The sequence below is a fragment of the Myotis yumanensis genome, unplaced genomic scaffold, assembly GCF_028538775.1.
Source record: "Myotis yumanensis isolate MYYU_CA2020_CCGP unplaced genomic scaffold, mMyoYum1.0.hap1 SCAF_5, whole genome shotgun sequence".
In the NCBI taxonomy this organism is placed as follows: Eukaryota; Metazoa; Chordata; class Mammalia; order Chiroptera; family Vespertilionidae; genus Myotis; species Myotis yumanensis.
In genome coordinates, this window is record NW_027223756.1 from 91,510,890 (window position 1) to 91,531,601 (window position 20,712).

Sequence of the window (20,712 nt, forward strand, 5' to 3'; positions counted from 1 at the left end):
GCAGGTGACTTATCAAGGAGTACATGTCCTAACCTGCATCACAGCTGCTCAGATTGCCTGCTGGGCTGAGTGTGGTATTTGACGAGGGTATAGGGGTCAGTTTTGTTAGGTTTCAGCTCTTATCTACCTATAGCAAGAAAACATGGGCATGGTCAAGTACTTGTGTTAGGAAAACATTTACAGAATATTCTTTTCTTTTTTTTTAATTTAAAATTGCTTTTAGAGAAAGAGAGGAAGGAATGGGGGTGGAGAGAGAGAGAAACATTGATTTGTTGTTCCATTTATTTATGCATTCATTGGTTGATTCTTTTATGTGCCCTGACTGGGAATGGAACCTACAACCTTGGTGTATTGGGACAATGCTCTAACCAACTGAGCTACCTAGGCAAGGCCCAGAGTATTCTAACAAAACCAAATTTTACTGGTGTTTAAAAAGAATTTTTTAAATTGAAATATAATGTTCATACCACACAACTCACCAATTATAGTATATATTTCAGTGATTTTTAATTTTTGGGGTGTATATTCAGGAGTGGTGCAACCATTACCTCTCTCTGATTCCAAACCACTGAAAGAAACCCCATCCACATTAGCAGTCACTCTCCATTCCCCTCTCGCAGCCACTAACCTGGCAACCACTAATCTACTTGCTGTGTCTATGGATTTGCCTGTGATGTAGATTTCATATCAACAAAATCATAACATATGACCTTGTGTGTTTGATTTCTCTTACTCTGTGTAATGTTTTTGAGGTTCATCCTCTTTGTAGCATGAATCTCACCTCATCCATTTTTATGGCTGTGTGATATATCATTGCAGAGATGGATCACATTTTGTTTACCTATGTTCATCTGGGATGAATTTGGGCTGTTTGCACCTTTTGGCGATTTGTGACTGGCCGATTTGGCTTAGTGGATAGAGCATCGGCCTGCAGACTGAAGGGTCCTGGGTTTGATTCCAGTCAAGGGCATGTACCTCTGTTGCAGGTTCCTTCCCGGCCCGGGCCCTGGTCGGGGTGAGTGCAGAAGGCAACCAATCGATAAGTTTCTCTCACATTGATATTTTTCTGTCTTTCCCTCTCTCTTCCACTATCTTTAAAAATCAATAGAAAAATATCCTTGGGTGAGGATTAAAAAAAATAAAGAACATTTGTGTATGCAATTTGTGCTGGGTGTTCAGGATCAAAAATGGGTGTGACTTATAGAAATACAGACAGTTCACAGAAAGAGTAATGCAGATGGCCCTTAACCAACCAAGGTATGGAAAATACTTAGTTTCTCTGATACTAACAATGGTTGTTGGAGCTTCATCAAAACAACATTTCTGACCTTTTCCCACAGAGGTGGACTCCGTTCTGTTGGTGGGAATCAGACTCCACCATACATTTCTTGGGGGCGGTGGGGGGTTATAACTCCTCTGAGTGGGAATTGCTTACCCTTTGCTCCAGCAATTCTACCTCTATAAATTTATCCCAAAGATACACTGTTAAAAAGAAGGATTGTGGCCCAGCTGGCATGGCTCAGTAGTTGAGCATCTATCTATGAACTAGGAGGTCATGGTTCGATTCCCGTTCAGGGCACATGCCCGGGTTGTGGGCTTGATCCCCAGTGCTGGGGCATGCAGGAGGCAGTCAGTCAGTGATTCTCTCTCATCATTGATGTTTCTGTCTCTCTCCCCTCTCCCTTTCTCTCTGAAATCAATAAAAATATATTTTAAAAAAAGGATTGTGATAGGGTTATTCATTAAAACATTCTGAAGTAACAAAACTGGAAATGATTTAGGTGTTTGTCAGTTGGGGCTGGGGACTGATAGGGTGGACCCTAGCCCCTCGGTGAATGAAGGATGAGATCTACATGTCATGGTGATGGAATATTAAGAGTGAAGTGACAACTGGAAAAAAGAACAAGGTAAAGGATAAAGAGATGTAGTGTGTTCACTTTTATCCAAGGAAAGGTGGGGGGGATATGGATGTATATGTATTTGCTTATATTTAATTTTTAAAAAATGGAAGTATAACCTACTAGAGCAGCGGTTCTCAACCTGTGGGTCATGACCCCTTTGGGGGTCGAACGACCCTTTCACAGGGGTTGCCTAAGACCATCGGAAAACACATATATAATTACATATTGTTTTTGTGATTAATCACTATGCTTTAATTATGTTCAATTTGTAACAATGAAAATACATCCTGCATAACAGATACTTACATTACGATTCATAACAGTAGCAAAATTGCAGTTATGAAGTAGCAACGAAAATAATTTTATGGTTGGGGTCACCACAACATGAGGAACTGTATTAAAGGGTCACGGCATTAGGAAGGCTGAGAACCACTGTACTAGAGGCTTGGTGCACGAATTCATGCACCAGTGGGGTCCCTCTGCCTGGCTGCAGGATTGGGCTGAAATCGGCTCTCCGACATCCCCCAAGGGGTCTTGAATTGTGAGAGGGCGCAGGCCAGGCCGAGGGACCCCACTGGTGCACGATCGGGGCCAGGGAGGGATGAGGAAGGGCTCTAGGGTGTGTCTGGCCCGCCTTGCTCAGTCCCAATCAGCCGAACCCTAGCAGCAAGCTAACCTACCAGTTGGAGCGTCTGCCCGCTGGTGGTCAGTGCACGCCATAGGGAGCAGTTGAGCGGCCTTAGCATATCATTAGCATATTACACTTTGATTGGTTGAGCGGACGACTGGATGACCGGACACTTAGCATATTAGGCTTTTATTATATAGGATAAGTGAACCACATTCCTCTGAGGAGGAATAAGAGGGGACAGGGTTACTGGAGACTTACCTGGGTTTTTTTCTGTGTAGCACTGGGTGTGTCTTTTACATTATCCTATATAATAAAAGGCTAATATGCAAATAGACCAAACGGCAGAACAACTGGTCGCTATGATGTGCACTGACCACCAGAGGGCATGTGTGGAACATGGTGGGTGTTGGCTGAGTTGGGATGGTGGAGCAGGTGAGCGGGGGTGCCAGACCAAGGTGGGCACCGGTCGCTGTCATGGGGGCCGAGCCTCTGGTGGTTACTGAAAATTCTTTGCTCCCGTGCACCGCACCGCAGTCCTGCCCGGCGCTCGCACCTGCTGCTGGTGCTGGAGCCACCGCTTGCACCCACTGCCGGTGCCCAGTGCCAGTCCCGATCACTCATTACCATCAGCGGCGGCTGCTGGCCCTGATCACCCCTGAGGACTTCTCTACCTCCCGCTGCTCCTGAGGGGTGATCAGGGCAGCAGCCGCCACTTGCACCTGCTGCTGGCACCGGCCCCAATTGCTCCGCACTTTCAGCAGGTTTGAGCTGGGCCAGCACTGTTAGCTGTGGGAGCGGCAGCAGCAGAGAGGGGCTGCCAGCAGATGGGACCAGGGCCATGATGGAAGGGGCCAGGCGGGGGCACGGAGGATGGGCCGAGACCTGCCCCTGGGCCTACTGCAGCCTCGTGGCCCACAGTTCCTTTCAAGGTGCACGAATTCGTGCACTGGGGCCCTAGTTATAAAAGTATGTCAAAGGGCATGTGGCAATCCTTAAAAACCAATGGAAAATGAAATAAATGAATCTAGATGCATGTATTTACATGACTTTTAAATACAATAGTTTGTAAATATTTTAGTGAGGTACAGCATAAAGGCAAAATGAAAAATTTTAAAAATCTTTAACTGTTTTTAGAAATCATATTTTTGGTTTCAGGTTAATAATACCAATAGTCTTAGTATTATATGTTATAGAAGAAAATAAGTCACTAATGTCTTTAAGAACCAAAAATTTCAGCATGAAATAAAAGTGTAAATATAAAATCAAAGCATTTAGGTTAAAATGGTTTAATTCTGAATCTGCATTGGAATATCCCTGTTGCATCAGACAGTCCTGGGGTTGTGCCAGAAGAACCCACAGGGCCTCCCATGGTCAAGGGTGGGCAGGTGAGCAGGAGAGAGAACAAGGAGTCCCTGAATTGCTGCACCAAAGGGGTAAAAAAAAAAATCTATGTTTATGTTGGCACGCAAAGGAAAGGAAGACACTTTGCCAGTAGGGAATCGGCTCATTTTGAAAACTGGTAGAGGAAAAGAAGCAAGCATATCTACCTCTTATATGTGAAATAGTGGGTGAGGGCAACTTTCCCTCACAGCTCAGTGCTGCCCCACAGAACTTTCTGGTATGCTCTGAATCCATACCTGGAATAGTTTGAGGAAGTCACCTTTTAATTTAATTTAATTTAATTTAAATTTAATTAAATGACCTCATCTGGCTGATGGACAACACAGCTATTGATATATTCTGGCTAATTGATGGAATTATGAATTATAAGTTTTCAGACACCTAATGAAATGGTGGGTCCCAACAGCGAGCATCCTCACTGGCCATCCCCCAAGGAGGGCATACTTGCTTAGTTAGGCCTCAAAACCTGGTTTTTGAGAAATTGGATGTGTTTTATACCACAGGGATACCACCAGCAAAACCTATCTGTGGGAAACAGGATAAATGACCTAATTTCTTCAATGTATGATTGAAAGGAAAAGAGTGTGGTGGGGAGCCTATAGATTTCAAGCAGTGTGACTGTGATAGATGAAGAAATGCTTGTTAAATTTTGAAGATCATGATTGTGGGATGATGATGAATACTGACCTGTCATTTGTAAATGCACGTTGGGTAGGATTTGCTTCACAGAAGCTAGTGGGGTGTGGGAGACCAAGGTTGGCCACCTAAAGACCATAGGTGTTGGATGCAGTTAATCATGCTGCTTTCTTTACTTCTGTGGATATGTTTGCAATTTTCTATAATCAAAGTTTACAAAACAGGCTTGATCCAGGTATTCCCTCAGGGAGCATTATGACGCACATCACCCAGAGCAGGGAAAACAGCCATTTACGAAGTGCGGATGATGGCCACTTGTGGTTAGTTTAAATTCAAGTAGAAAACCTTCAGCAGAGATTCTGGAATTGCTGTGAGGAGCTGTAGCCAGTGGCCTGTCAGGTGGGACAACTTCCCAATATAGTGTTCATATTTTCTGTAATAACACTCACAGCTCCCGTTTGTGGAGCCCTTGGAGAACATTAGTGATAAAGTAGGCAGGTTCTGTTCCCATTTCACAGTTAAGGAAGCTGAGGCATGTGAAGATGAACCAGGCATCATTTTGTGCCTGGTGGTACCTTCTGTTCCATGAGCCTTTCTCCTGCTCCCCGCCTCCCCTCGCCTTGGAGCGCTTCTTATTATCATCTGTACTTTTTCACTTTGGTACTTTGATTCTGTGATAGCCCATATACCAGTGGTTCTCAACCTTCCTAATGCTGCGATCCTTTAATACAGTTCCTCATGTTGTAGTGACCCCCAATTTCATTTTTACAAATTGAACATAATTAAAGCATAGTGGTTAATCACAAAAACAATATGTAATTATATATGTGTTTTCCGATGGTCTTAGGCGACCCCTGTGAAAGGATCGTTCAACCCCCAAAGGGGTCGCAACCCACAGGTTGAGAACCACTGCCATATACTGTTGTTTTCAGACCTAAGTTAATATAGTCTTGATTAGCGACCAGTCTCACTTCTGCATTGTTGGCCATCCATAGCAACTGTAGCCATTAGAATGGATAAAGTAGGTGGTTAGCTGGTTTTCAACATGACTTTGTCTTATGAAAAAAGAGTGCTTTACAAGCTTGAGCCTGTGCCATCCAGAGATCACTGTACCTCCCATTGTGGGAGGGACCTCACCCTGCATCGTCCACCTGCTCTGTGTCCACTGTCTACCCCCAGCTTTGTGTGTGTTCTCCTAAGGCTTCCTGGGCCTGTGCTACTCTCGGTGGGAGGCTTTTTGTTGGAAATCCCCAAGGGTGACCATGGGACCCAATTAGCCCTGGTCCCTGGTAGAAAGTAAGCCCATGTTTGGAAGAACGAATGGGTGAAATACCTGTGAGGTTGAAATGGATGGCACACTCACAGTGAAGCCTGTGATGGGCTTTACTTGAATAGAGCTCTGCCTGTGATCCTCTCTCCACATTGGCTCTCTGTCAGTATATTGTGTGCCCTACATGTTCACACTCCAAGGCAATGGCTCCTTTTCTGGGAGATGGTTCTCTCTCTCTTTTTTTTTAAATGTATTTTTGCCCTAGCCAGTTTGGCTCAGTGGATAGAGCGTCGGCCTGCAGACCAAAGGGTCCTGGGTTTGATTCTGGTCAAGGGCCTGTACCTTGATTGCAGGCTCCTCCCTGGCCTGGGCTCTTGCAGGAGGCAATCAGTTGATGTGTTTCTCTCTGTCTTTCTCTCTCTCTCTCTTTCACTCTCCCTAAAAATTCAATGGAAAAATATCCTAGGGTGAACATTAACAACAATAAATAAATAAATAAACAAACAAATTTTTTAATTGCCTTTAGAGAGGAAAGGAGAGGGAGAGAGAAAGAAACATCATGATGAGAGAGAATCATTGATCGGCTGCTTCCTGCATGCCTCACACTGGGGATCGAGTCCACAATCCGGGCATGTGCCCTGACCGGGAATCAAACTGAGACCTCTTGGTTCATAGGTTGATGCTCAACCACTGAGCCACACTAGCCGGGCTGTTTTTTTTTTTTTTAATCCTGCCTTTTTAAAAATATGAAGGTAAAATTCACATAACATAAAATTCACTCTTTCAAACATTTTAAAGTGTGAATTTATTGGCATCTTAATACATTCACAACATTGTGCAACCATCACCTCTAATTCCAGAACATTTTCATCACCCCCAAAAGAAACCTATATCCTGTTAGTAGTCACTTTTTACTTCCCCCTCCCTCCCCACCTCTGTACTTCCCAGAGCCCTAGCAACCTCTAATCTACTTTCTGTTTCTATGGATTTGCCTGGGCATTTCACATATACTATGTGGCCTTTTGTGTCTGGCTTTTCTCATTTAGCATGTTTTCATCATTCATGTTGTGACATGAAACAGAACTTCATTCCTTTTTATGGCTAAATAATATTCCATTGTGTGGCTGGATCACATTTTGTTTATGTATTTATTTGTTGATGAACAGTAGGGTCATTTTTACTTATTGGCTACTGTGAATAGTGCTGCTTTTAACATTCATGTACAAGTTTTTCTTTGAATACCTGTTTTCACATCCCTTGACTAAATACCTAGCTGGAATTTCTGGGTCATGTGGTAATTCTGTATTTAACTTTTTGAGGAACTGCCAGACTTTTCCATATCATTACACCATTTTGTTGTTGTTAATCTTCACCCAAGGATATTTTCCCATTGCTTTTTTTAGAGTAGAAGGGAGGGGGAGAGACAGAAACATCAATGTGAGAGAGAGACATTGATTGGTTGCCTTCTGCATGCTCCAAACAGGGCTGGGGATCGAGCCTGCAACCAAGGTATGGGCCCTTGACTGGAATTGATCCCGGGATGCTTCACTCCTTGGGCCGATGCTCTAGCCACTGAGCCAAGTGGCTAGTGCTCATTACACCATTTTATATTCCCTCCAGCAATCTATAAGGGTTCCAATTTATCTATATCCTCACCAATACTTATTTTTCAGTTAAATTTTTTCTTGCACTGGTCAGTGTGCTCAGTGTTTGGAGCATTGCCCCATGCACTGAAGGGTTTAGGGTTCGATTCCCAGTCACGTGCATGTAACTGGGTCTCCCCCTCCCTTCCTTCCTTCCTCCCTCCCTCTATTCCCCCCTTCCCATCCACTCTATCTAAAATCAATGGAAAAATATGCTTGAATGAGGATTAACAATTATTTTTTTCTTATAGCCTTCCTAGTAGGTGTGAGGTGGTATCTCATTGTGGTTTGATTTGCATTTCCCTGATGATTAGTGATGTTGAACATCTTACCTATGTGCTTATTGGCTATTTGTGTATCATTGGAGAAATATCTATATATGTCCTTTGCCCATTTTTGAATTGGGTTCTCTTTATTGTTGAGTTGTAAGAGTTTTTTATATATTTCTGATACTAGACTATTCTTGATTTTTTTAAATCCTCACCTGAGGATATGTTTTTATTGACTTTTGAGAGATATCGATTGGTTGCCTCTCCTATGTGCCCTGACCAGGGATCAAACCTGAAACCTTTTGGTGTACGGGGGCGATGCTCCAACCAGCTGAGCCACCAGGCCATGGTCCCTGGCACTAGACCAGTGGTTCTCAACCTTCCTAATGCCGCGACCCTTTAATACAGTTCCTCATGTTGTGGTGACCCCCAATATCATTGTTACAAATTGAACATAATTAAAGCATAGTGATTAATCACAAAAACAATATGTAATTATATATGTGTTTTCCGATAGTCTTAGGTGACCCCTGTGAAAGGGTCGTTCGACCCCCGAAGGGGTCGTGACCCACAGGTTGAGAACCGCTGCACTAAACTCTTATCAGATATATGGTTTGTACATATTTCCTCTTATTCTGAGAGTTGTTTTTTCACTTTCTTGTTGCACCAAGTATTTGAATTTTGATGAAATCCAATTTAACTTTTTTCTTTTGTAAATATTGTGCTTTTGATGTCATATTTAAGAATCTGTTGCCAAATTCAAGGTCATGATTTACACTTTAGTATTTTCTTCTAAGAGTTTTATACTAGGTTTAGCATTTCATATTTAAGTCTTAGTCTATTTTGGGTTAATTATAATATGTGGTGTGAAGTAGGGTTTTGTTTTTTATCATTTTTTCTATGGGTATGAAGACATTTTGGCTTATTTAACTAGGAATGGGAGGGCCATAGCTGGGAGTTCTGGAAGTACCTTTTCTCATCTGCCTCCCCCCTCCTCCCCCCCGCCCCATCTTTTTAACAAATATGTATTGAGCACCATTCTCTTGTGGGCCCTGAGATGGTAGCACTGAACAAAGAGGTTCTTGTTGGGGATGGGGGACACAGAAACAGATGAGTAAATAAAATGTCAAGTAGTGGGAAAAGGGGTAGAGACCCATCAAGGGGCATGTGTGGAGGGGAGATTCATCTCATTTTGTTGTCTCAGCTGAGACCTGAGAAAGAAAGTTTGTACAGAGACTTGGGGGAGGACCCTTCCAGGTAGAGGAAACAGGAAGTGTGCAAAGGCCCTGGGGTTGGAGTGAACTTGGCTGTCAGAGGAGCAGCCAGGATGTAAGTGTGGCCAGAGCTGAGAGAATGGGGTTGAGGATGGAGGGGGAATGGTATGGTGGGAGAGAGGCCAATAGGATCTTGATGCTGAGTTGGGACCTTTTACTTTTAGTAGCATGTTTTACAAAAGGACCACTAATGGGATATACCCTCTAGCTGAGCTTGGCAATTTCCTGGATGTTGGTATAGGTGTCCAAAACCAGCACAACCCCTGCCTAATGGGAAGATTTCCACTTAGAGAGAAGAGGTGGGGTTTCTGTTCCAGCTCTTACAGTGCAGAAAGTGCTGTGAGAACTGTTTCTTAGGCCCATGGGCTTCATTGAGACCAAAAACTTGCTTTAGTCCTAAAAGTAGCTTTCCCTACTGGCTCCAATTCTCCTGGGGCAGCTGAGAGCCCTGACACCAAAAAAGGACGTGTGTGGAGGGGGAGTTTGACAAAAGAAGCCCAGGCAAGGCCTCTGGGCAGTCGAGTTACAATATTGCTGGGCTTCCTGATGAAAATGACAATAGATGTGTACTTGTTCCCTCACTTTACAGTCATGTCTCCTCCTTGGAATGGAGAAGGCCTTTATGGCTCTTCTTGGAATTTTCTGTGCAAAACCTCTTTGCCATGTCCAGCCACAGGCCTCAATGGAGCTGGTGGCTAGGGCTGCATCTCCACGGGGCCCTGAGGGAGTCTGCCCTGAAAGGGTTAGAGCCTCCCATTTTGTGATGTGACACCGATGGCACATTGCAATGTTGTGGAAATGGCAGGTGTAACCCTTTGTGGGCTGCAAGGCTCATAGCCCAGGAAGCAGCTGGGAGGGGACAGAGTGCTGGTCTTTTCCCATGGGTGGGAAATTCCGCCAGCTAGCTCTCACAGTGACATTCTGCAGGAGGATAATTCCTGGTCACCATTTCCCTATGGACATTTAATATTACTCAGGTTCCCCTTTACAGGTGACACATTTTTTTCTGTGTTGTCTGCTGCTCCAGCAGCATCTGTTTCTCCCTCTGGGGATACAGAGTAAGGATTTGGCCACAGCCCAGCTGGGGTCGGAAGCTCAGATGGCCACCTGGAAGTGGCCCCAAGTGGGTGGCATTGGGTGCTTACTGAGCACCTCTGAGATGACAAACACTATAGCTAAGTCCTTATCTCCAGTGTGAGCCTGGGGAGAGCTAGTGACAATTTTAAAGACACTTGCTAGCAGTCTCTCCCCCTCTTAAGATGTGATCAGTATAAGTGTGCTTTCTTTTACTGAATGCCACAACTTGGAGATGAAGACAGGCTTTTGTCTCATGTCACTGGGAAGGGCACTCAGAGGCCAATGTATTGGGCTACACTGCAGATGGAGCTGTGTGGGATCCACGTGGCTTGTGTAGTCATTGTGCCCTGCGAAGAAGATAAAAGCATACCCCTGTACCCTACCCCAGGAAGAGCTACTCTTTCTCCAGTTTTTTCCCCTCATGACTCCAGGGAGGGAGGTTGGGCTGTCCCAGGGTGAATTTGGGCAGCCAGGTACACCATCCCAGGACTGGTGGTTACTATGGCATGAGCCTCACCAAGGTGTGACTTCAGGTTTCCTGGAGATTACTTGTCTTGAAACTGGTTTTGTTCCCACACACTATTGGGGTGCGATGCTCCTGGTGTTTCCTCCACTGTGCAGTCTATATGGGATTTGCATTGAAGAATCTGAAGAGGTTTTTCCTATTTCTCTTTTTAAAAAAATATATTTTTATTGATTTCAGGGAGGAAGGAAGAGAGAGAAACATCAGTGATGTTGAGAGAGAATCATTGATCAGCTGCCTCATTGATCAGTCAGTGTTGTTCCATGTTATCTCCCCCTCAAAACAGACAATCTCCTCTGAAAATGTTGATGGTCACTACTTGAATATGTTAAATTGCTCTCCAGGTTAATTTTGTTAAATGGATTTTTAAAAAGCATTAATTCAGGGCATTATTTACAAGTCTTCCACCTTAAAAAAAATCAGATTATAAAGTGTGTTTATTTGTAAATGTGAATGCCGGAGGTGGTGTCTCTCTCTTTTTTTTTTTTTTTTTTTATACCTTTCTTCAGTCTTAATGACCTGCATTGCTGGGTGTTTCTTGAACCTAGGACTGAAGGTGACCAGGATAAAATGGATGTCTTGGTCTGACTGTACCTTGGGTATGACTTCCCTCAACCCCCAACCCCGTGGTGATGGGCTTATGTTTGACTAGAGGCCCAGTGCACGACGTTCGTGCCCTGGGGTGGAGGGAGGGTCCCTCATCCTGGCCTGTGCCCTCTTGCAGTCTGGGACCCTTCGGGGGATGTCTGCCAAGGGATCCTTAGTGCTGCCGCCACCGCCCCTGTGTTCACCAGCTGTGAGCCTGGCTCAGGGCTTCTGGCTGAGCAGCGCTCCCCCTGTGGGAGCGCACTGACCACCTGGGAGCAACTCCTGCATTGAGTGTCTTCCCCCTGGTGGTCAGTGCACTCCATAGCGACCGGTTGTTCCCCTGTTTGGTCAATTTGCGTATTAGGATTTTATTATATAGGACTAGAGGCCCGATGCACAAAATTTGTTCAAAAGTAGGCCTTCCTTTCCCCAGCTGCTAGCACCGGCTTCCCTCTGACACCCAGGACCCAGGCTTCCCTCTGGGACCCGGGCTTCATCCAGTCTAATTAGCATATTACACTTTTATTATTTTAGATGGCTCATCGGCATTTCAGATGGTGTGCAATGTTTGGGCACAACTGGGATGTTAGAAGTGCATCTTTGAGGGAGGAGGCTGAGCTGCTCCTGAATTTATTTAACCTTCCTTTTTGACTCCTGCTTCCGAGCTGAGTACCACACTTGAAAGTGGTCTTGCTTCCTGGAAGGATTTAGTAGAGAGCACCTGTGGGGCTGGGGGCAGAGAGGTGCCCTGAGTAGCACACCAGTTTTCAGAAGGACTTATTTGATAGAGTGACTGGAGGCACTTCATTTAAGTTGTGTGCATACATGAGTCTTTTTGGAGTGTGCTCTGTGTCATCTCACAGCTCTCAGTGCTCTCCTCCTCTGTCCTTCAGGACCCAGTGAAAGGTTCCAGTTCTCTTCACTCACAAACTTATGGCCAGTCAGGACCCCACTCCCTCCCCAGTCCCTGGACTTCTTAATTCATAAGGGCACCCGGAGCCCAGGAAAGCCCATGGGAGAACTGGTCATCACTATTAGCCTCTCACAATGAATACAGGTGGCTTGTGGCTTCTCTATAACAGGGGTGTTTTATCCTTCCAAGCAACCTTATTCCATTTAAAAAACAGTTGTTAAAACTTTTTGTTCAAGGATCCTTTTATTTGGTTTCATTTTCTCGGAGATGGGTTTTCATGTGCCAGTATATTTCTGCCACTTGACCTTTTCTGCTACCATTTCTTCCCTCTTTTCTCTCTACAAATTCAGATTCTATTCTTCTCTTCCTCCTCTAAACCAGAAGGTGGACTCATTTTCTCGTGTTGTAATAAAATGGTGATTGGCACACATATCTCACAGCCCTTACTGGGTCTCTGCTCCCATGAAGGCAGGGACCCTGAGCTGCTCCTCTAGCTGTCCACAGAGGAGATGCCCTAAGGTCACTGGCTCCTTGGAGGTCACCATTGGGCAAAGGATCAGTATTTTTCAGAAGCCCACTGGTGTTCTTATCCTGCTGGGCCAGGTGGGCCATGAACTTGGAAATGGGGTGTCCCAGACCCTAAATAACAGGCATCTTGTGCTGCAGAAGTTCCCTTCTGGGTTCACCCATCACTCAGATAAACAACAGCAAAACTTCTTTGCCTTCTCTGGAAGCTTAAATTACCTTGTGTGTGAGTGAAGAGTCGTAGAAATGAGTGTGGTTGCAGTGCGAGTGATTTCAAAACCTCTGCTGCTCCAGCCAGGTGCAAAATTATTTGTGGGTTAAAGTGATGGAGGTGCACAGGGATCCATGCCAGACCCTGCAGGGCTCTGGGCTCCTTCTAGTGCTTTAGAAGTTGGTGATCCTGGCCTCTGGTCTAATCTCATGTTCATACTTATTAGTTTTCCTCCTTATTGAGACAGGTGGATATGGAGCTAGTTGGACACTAGTCACCCATAAGAACTGCTATTCTTTGTTCAGAATTGAACAGATAAGAAAGACCTTTTTGCTGTGGCCAGGTAGCTCAGTTGGTTAGAGTGTCCTGATGCGCCAAGGTTGTTGATGTGCCAAGGTTGCTGGTCGAACTCCAGTTAGTAAAAAACAACCAATGAATGCATAAATAAGTGGAACAACAAATTGATGTTTCTTTCTCTCTCTCTTCCCCCTCCTTCTCCCTTCCTCTCTCTAAAATCAATAAATTTTTTTAAAAATTAAAAAAAAAAGTTCTTTTCTGAGCTAATTGGGCAAGATTCAGAAGTGAGAGAATGGGATGAAAACTGAATGTGTGAATGCTGTGCATGCGTGTGTTGGTGCATGTATCTGTAGCATGCATGAGTGGGTACACAAGTGTGTCTATTTGTGTGTGTTGTGCATGATTGCTTGGTGTTCACCTAGCCCAGTGGTCGGCAAACTGCGGCTTGCGAGCCACATGCGGCTCTTTGGCCCCTTGAGTGTGGCTCTTCCACAAAATATCGACTTCTGCGCATGGCCCATGAAGTTTCAATCTCACTGTACATGCGCGCCCGCACGTGGTATTTTGTGGAAGAGCCACATTCAAGGGGCCAAAGAGCCGCATGTGGCTCGCGAGCCGCAGTTTGCCGACCACTGACCTAGCCTGGTATGCTGTACCTTTGGGGAATAGGGAGGTGTCTGTCAATGACCCAATTTCCTGTGTTTGTCCTATGCCAGTAGGTGTCCACTGAGTGGGATCAGTTGCTTCCAAGTTTGCGTGCCATGTTTCTTGTACCTTTTCCTCTCTGCTCACTGGCCTTCGCCTCCTCAGAACCTGGAGCCCTAGGACCATGGGTGTTGGAGCTGACCATGATATTGCCCACCTCATGAGAAGCCTTTTTAGAAGAGCAGCTGAGGTCCTTCATCAGGACAAGAGAATTTCTTTGTCACATGTCTCATTTTTGTAAAGTGGCTGTCCACTTAGTGGGTTGCATTGGCTTCTTTTAAGAGGCAGAAAATCTGTATCAAGTCCCTAGGTTCAAGGAGCCTCAGTAAGACCGACAGGACATCACTAGGTTGGGGGTGAAGTGATGTGCTCACCAGTCAGATCTATTGTTAACGTAAGGGTTTGGCAGAATTGTAAGACCGAGGTGCTGACCAGGCTGAGGCTGAGCCCCAGGCAGTCCTCAAGGGCTGTGGAGCTTCAGCCACAGGCAGAATGCACTGGGTGCAAATTGTGATTGTTTAGAGATCTCTGTCAATCTGTGGGATAGGACAAAGGGGTGCAGGGCTATGATGGTGCTGCCTTGCTGCCCTGGAATGGTGTAGTTAGGGCAATTTGGTGTGGACCTGCATCCTCCTATATGGTTATCCCTTTCACACCAGGTAAAGCACCCGTCTCAGCGTTTCCCTAGCACAAATGACCCCTTTCTCCCCAGCCCTCAAGTTACCAGGAGAAGTGGGGCTTTGCAGGATCTTTAGTGACTTGGCCCAGTATGCTTGATTCACACTTTCCATACCTGCTTTAATTTCTCTCAGTGAGGTTTCTCCTGCCCTCCCCCACTGGGCACTTCACCCATCAGGTTCTCTTCTCAGTCCCTGTGCTTCTCCTTAGAGCTCTGGCATGTGTGGTAAGGAACTGCTTCTTTCTTTAACTGGGTTAAAGTTTCATGTGCTGCAGTAATTGAGTTTTTAGCTTGTAATTTCCTTCTGCAAGGGACCTATTTATCTTGAGAGTGTGTAGGGCTTTTAGGATGGTATAAAATTGACAGGTAGTGAAACAGGCTGACCCTCCAGTGAGCAGTGTACACTAGGTACTTTTTGAAACCAGATTTCTTCTGATTTGTCAAAAGGGTTAACCATGAGTCATGGGCTCAGATTGAATTTACATCTTCAAGTCCTTGTTTTGAAACATATTTTTCTCTGTAGTTCTGCTATAATGCTTGTTTTGGAAAAGCAGATTTATTTAACACTATTGATATATTATGGCACCGTTGAAACATAGCACACATGTTGTATTTGGTTATGTGTGATTTTGTCTAGGAGAAATGCTAAATTAGCCGGTGGCCTGTTTTGATAAATAAAGTTTGTGTAGGACACAGCTATGCCCATTTGAGGACATACTGTCAGAACTGAATAATTGGGACAGAGACGGAATGGCCCAAAGAACTGAAAATATTTACTGTGTCCCTTTAAGAAAAAGGTTGCTGACTCCTGTACCAGATGAATCCAGAATATTGTTCCCAGTCAAAAGAGTATCTGCTGGTACACAGAATCAAAATGTATACACCTCAGATGCACCAACCCCCCTCGGTCACACTCTTCTTCTGTCTGGAGTCAGGTAGCCTCCTGCCAGCTTGTCACAGTAATTCAGAAACTGCAGCCCCCAACCCCACCCACCGCTGCCATAGCACACTCAGGTCTTCCCCAGGGGAGGCATCAGGCTTCAGGTAGCATTTGTGTATTTCTTGGCTGTTTTAACATGCTGCCATTTAAAAATCAGGTTCTTGTCTTTTTTTATGTGACTGATGGTGATTTGGATTGCTGTGTACCTAACCCCATTGTTCCCATAAGGCCTATGTTTCTTTTGCATTATTTTGCAACACGTTACGGTTTAAAATGCATCTGTTGTGCTCCAGCAGAACTTACTGTACTTTAAAAGCAAACAGCAAAAGGTATGGTCTCACTTATGACACTCTAAGGCTGTAATCACTTAATATTTATGGTGAGAGGTGAAGCCCACTCCCCTTGCAAGGAGGTCCCAGTGTCCTTTGGAAACATTGAGTCTGACTGGTGGTCAATGGGATGTTTCTATGGACACTGCCTGGAGGAGCATGGCCTTTAGTACCCAGCACTGTCCCACCCACTTGCTGTGTGACCTCCACCTGCCTCAGTTTCCCCACTGTAAAACAGTGACTGATAATAGCACCTTGCAGAAGGTTGTGAGGATTATGTAAAGTGTCTGGTCCAGGCACCCTGCTTTCCGAGCTCTCTCTGTAAAACATTCATTTGTTCATCAGATGTTTGCTGTGCATCTACTGTGTGGCCAGTACTTTTCTAGGAGTAGGGACCAGGAACATTGATGCTGACATCCTGCTGCCTGTTACCCTGGTGGGTGGTAATAATATCTGATTATGGGCTTGGAGGGCTCAGACCTTCCCATGGAGGGCAAATCTTAATTCTCTCAGGCATGGCTGCCCTTGCAGGCATTTCAGGATAGCTGTTCCATCCTCCTCACTGGCATGTGCATTATTTTAGTCCCTCCATGTGATTGTCACTCCAGATGAAATCAAACTATTTAAACATAGTTAACAAAAGGCCTTTACACGATATAGTGGAATGGGTCACAGTGGGCAGCTTGTGAGAATGCCAGGTAGAAATAGGAGTGCAGAACTGGGTTCCAGGCCCAGATCCTTAGCCCATCTAGACTTGGATTTCCCCACCTTGTGGGGTGGCCTCTGCATCCCGTTGTCAACACTCAGAGGCTCTGGGTAAGTAACAGCTGTCACCTCCAGAGTGTGTGGGTGTGCTCCTCCTCCAGGGAGAGTCTCCCCAACATTTTCTTAGTCTGTGTTTTTGAAGGCTCAGGAAGCTCCTAGCCAGGTATCTGGGCCTGTGACCTTCCTGATGATGTAAACGAAAGAAAATGCCGTATTTATGGAGTATCTTAAGTTTTCAGACCACTAAGGGTTAAGATCCCATCTTCATTCAGTGAGTAGTAAGATTTAGTTCTCCTTTTGAGCAAACCTTTAGCATAGGACTTGCTGTGGCTGCTTCAGTAAGAGCCGCCCTCTCTGTTCAACAGCTTGGCCCATGCTGTTCCCCTATCTGGACCATCTCCCCACATTCCTGTTCCTACCTCAGCCTTAGTCTGTGGGTCTCCATCTCAGTATACTTGCCTTACAGTCAGAATGCAGGTGTTCTTAATGAAAGCACACAATTTGTTTGCTTTGTTTTGCCCCATAGGGCAACCCAGGAACCATATACTTTATGACACTAATTTACAGAAATGTAGTTTAACTAAAATAACACATACTAAACAAATACTGTTTGCTCCACACTGAAAATGAAGATTAATGGCAAAAAGAAGTTTCTGCCATGGAAGAGTTTAGCATGAGGAGAGATGAAGCCATTGAGTTGGGTGGAGGTTGTTTCCATAGACAGTCCTGATGAGGGACTGTATGGAACATGGTCTCTGTCAGAGTGAGCCCACAATGACAGTGTGTCCTGGTGGCCCCTTGGGACAGCTAGTGGCCCAGGTAGAAGGTGTGCTATGCGGATAAACTGAGAGGATTGGGTTTACTGCTTTGAGTTTGGGAGTCATTGTAATAACTGACAGAGAAGGTGGACTTTTAAGCTGTGTAGACATTCGCCAATAACAAGTGTCAATAGCAGCAGCGTCCCCTTTCAGCCCACTTTGGTTCTGTGTTCCTCTTGTGTTCTTGGTTCCACCCAATGCAGGAGCCAGCCAAGTGTCTTCCCTGTATCATAGGCGCCCTCCTGGCCAAGAGCCATGGAGGACAGCACCTCCCTCCCTGCACGGCCTTCTCCCCTTGCTGCACCCCACTGACAGTTGTGTCCTTTCAATTCTCATCCTCGAAGGTGACAGTGTTATTTGATCTAGCTTTCCTTTTTATCTTTGTTTTCTTTTAATACAAGACTGATACAGAGACACTGTTAAGAGACTATGATTTAATACAGAAAGTGAAAGTTTCTTAATTCACTCTTAAGAAATGAGTGCTGTGGATTTAGCCTCATTTCTTTCAGTTTCAATTTTAATAAATTTTCAATATTATTTTTCTGCAGCTTGTAAGTACTTTTAAACCGTGTGAATAGTATTGTACTATTGTGCAACTTGATTTTTTCATTCAAGTTATTTCTAAAGTCACTGTGTCTTTTCACATAGCATGCCTGTGAGGTACAGATGGGGAAACCGAGACTCAGAGTGACAAGTCCCCCGTCCCCCCCCCCCCCCCACCACCAAGTTGCTCCCTGAGATTCTGCCTCTTCTCTGCTGTAGCCAGTGGAGCAGACTAGCTGCCGATATCTTTGTGATTCCCAAGTTAAATTACATTCCTGCACTCAGCTTTATCAGGCCTTGACATAGTTTAAAACTCGAGAGCTGACTTTTTGGTGTGAGTTCCTTCCAGAACACAACCGCTGCATCTCTGCTGTGTCACTCAGAGATAGGTGTCAGGAAGTGGTTCAGACCTGGAGCAGAGTAGGGCCTGTTCTGGAAGGGAAGACCAAAGTGCAGTTTAGCTATTCTCCCCTGACCCCTCCCCAGTGCCTGTGTTCGACTCTCAAGAACTTGGGGAGCCTGTGGAGGGTGTGCAGACCCACATAGCTTTGGAAGCTTCCTCAGGCTGTTGACTTGGGGGGGTGAGTGGGGGTCCTGGGTCTAAGCAGGAGATTAGGGAGGCCATGCAGAGAGAGGTGGCACAGCCCCAATCCCAAGACTGCTAGGGCGCAGAAACCCACCTGTGCTGTGTGTTGAGACTAGAGCTTGGCCAGTGGCTGGTAAAGTTAGCGTCTGGATCCCATCATCCAAACCTAGTGTCCATTGCTTCACAGGCCCTTCCTGACAGGAAGGGTGCCCTACACTACCCTGAGGACAGTAATTGCCCCATGTGCAGGCCTTCACCTGTCAGCAGATGCTCCTCAGCTTGTGTGGGTCTGGTAGACAGCTCATGCTCAGCATGTCCAAAGTACCTCCACTCCTAACCTTCTTTTCCCAGAACTGCTCCTTCCCTATTTCAGAAAACAAATTTCTTCTTTCCAGTTTCTCAGGCAAAACCCAACAAAACAGAGCAAACCTCTCTTGCCTCATGTGCAGCTGTTGGCATGTTGTGATGTTCTTATCCTCTAAAGCAGCAGTTGCCAACTTTTCGGACCTCGCGGACCACCCGTTGGCAACCTCTGCTCTAAAGTACAGTCCAGCATTTGGTCATCTCCCTACCACTCCGTCCTCTTCCTGTCCTGGGCCACAAGATACAGAAGCCCCCAATCTGTCCCCAAATCAGCCAGATGATCCTTTAGAACAAATTATATCTCCCTGTGCTCCCCCTGAGATCAGTCCACACTCAGCACCCTCTTTCCCCCAGCTCCTCATGCAAACTCCCTTCTCTGGGCTCTGGGAAAATCACCCCAAGTCCACTTTATAGCTCATTAGCTCTGTCACTTCTCCCAAGCACATATTACTAAGCCTTGCTTTCCTGGTGTGTGAAACAAGAGTATGACTCTAGTAATCTTGCTGGTATGTTAGTAACAGTAGTATAAATAGTCCAGATAGTATTAATGATAATGCTTCAGAGTTATAGCTCTATGGCTTATGTCTATTTACTTTTTTTCTTACTGGCCTGTGTGCCCGACCTATGCCATTTATTTTCTGTTGGTCTCCCACGTCCTGTTTAAAAATTCTGGTTTCTGCCACCCTTTGGAGTTGTTTTAAAACAGGTTTTCCTCCTGAGGTTCTCAGACCAGTTGGATGGTGGGATTTTACTAAAATAAAGCAGCTTTTGGTAGAGGCAGTTGAAATTTGCATTTGACCCAAATCCCTATGTCAGCATTCTGCCCCGTACTTAGTGGCCCCATCATCCTGGGTTCAGTTTGTGCTATGCCTTTGTAGCCTCTAGTGTGGCTGAAACCTGCCCAGGCAAACCTGGGCTGTGTCCTGCCACCTCCCGCTGGCCCAGGACAGGACTTACCAGAGTAGGGTTGTGTCTGGAGTGTGAGGAGGAGGAGTTGAGGCCACCTAGTTTCCAGCCATTCCCTATGTAGCAAGCAGTCTATGCCTCAGGCAGCCTTGAGCCCTGGTGGCCTCATCTGCATATTGGGCATGCTGTTGTCTGGATCTGCCCTTCTGGCAGCAGCCAGCACAGAATCCCACCAAGGCCGGTGTTCTTTGTGGGCCCCGCATTTCCTGAATGAATGGGCCTGTGGTGAAACTTCTGCGGTCCTTGCTGCCCCTTTATTTTCCTTTCCTCACTCTCCAGGAATTCTGAAGCTGATTAGAATTTGCCAGCTGGGCAATCCAGCCTCTTCACCTCCTCTTTAGAAAGTATTCTAATGTACCTCCTCACTGCTTTTTGCAGAAATCTGCAGTCATGCTTCATTCCACAAGGAGGGTTTCTTCCTGAAACTTTGTCACCATCCCTGGGTCTGCGCCTGCAGGGCTATGGCCGCCAGCCCTGACGTGCTGGGGCACTGTCCTTTCCCCTTGAGAGGAGCAGCAACTACTTACCAGCACCTGCCCTGCCCTGCCCTGCCCAGGAGTCAGGCCAGGGGCCAGGGATTGGCCATAGCAAGCCCCATCGGGCCCTACGGCAACTTCCTGGCTGTGTAGGAGGCATCATCCCCCACTGCAGGCCCTGCTCCCTCCAGCTGTGGTTGTCCTTCCTGTGGTGGGGGAGGGTTTCAGCATGTCTCTCCAGAGTGGCCTGCCAGAGGCACAGGCCAGGCCCTTGGTTCTTGGTCTGTGTTGGCAGCATTTCAGCCCCTGGGCTGCAGAATGAGTTGCCCTGACACAGCATGAGCTGATGGGTTCCTGGGCCCTACCGGGGCTGGCGGGAGTAG

General features: G+C 45.8%; 1 protein-coding gene across 8 annotated transcripts in view; it reads left to right on the top strand.

Annotated features, from left to right (window-relative positions):
* GATAD2A (GATA zinc finger domain containing 2A) overlaps positions 1-20,712 on the top strand; it is a 109,537-nt gene that overhangs the window by 48,301 nt on the left and 40,524 nt on the right. The window lies entirely within an intron of this gene.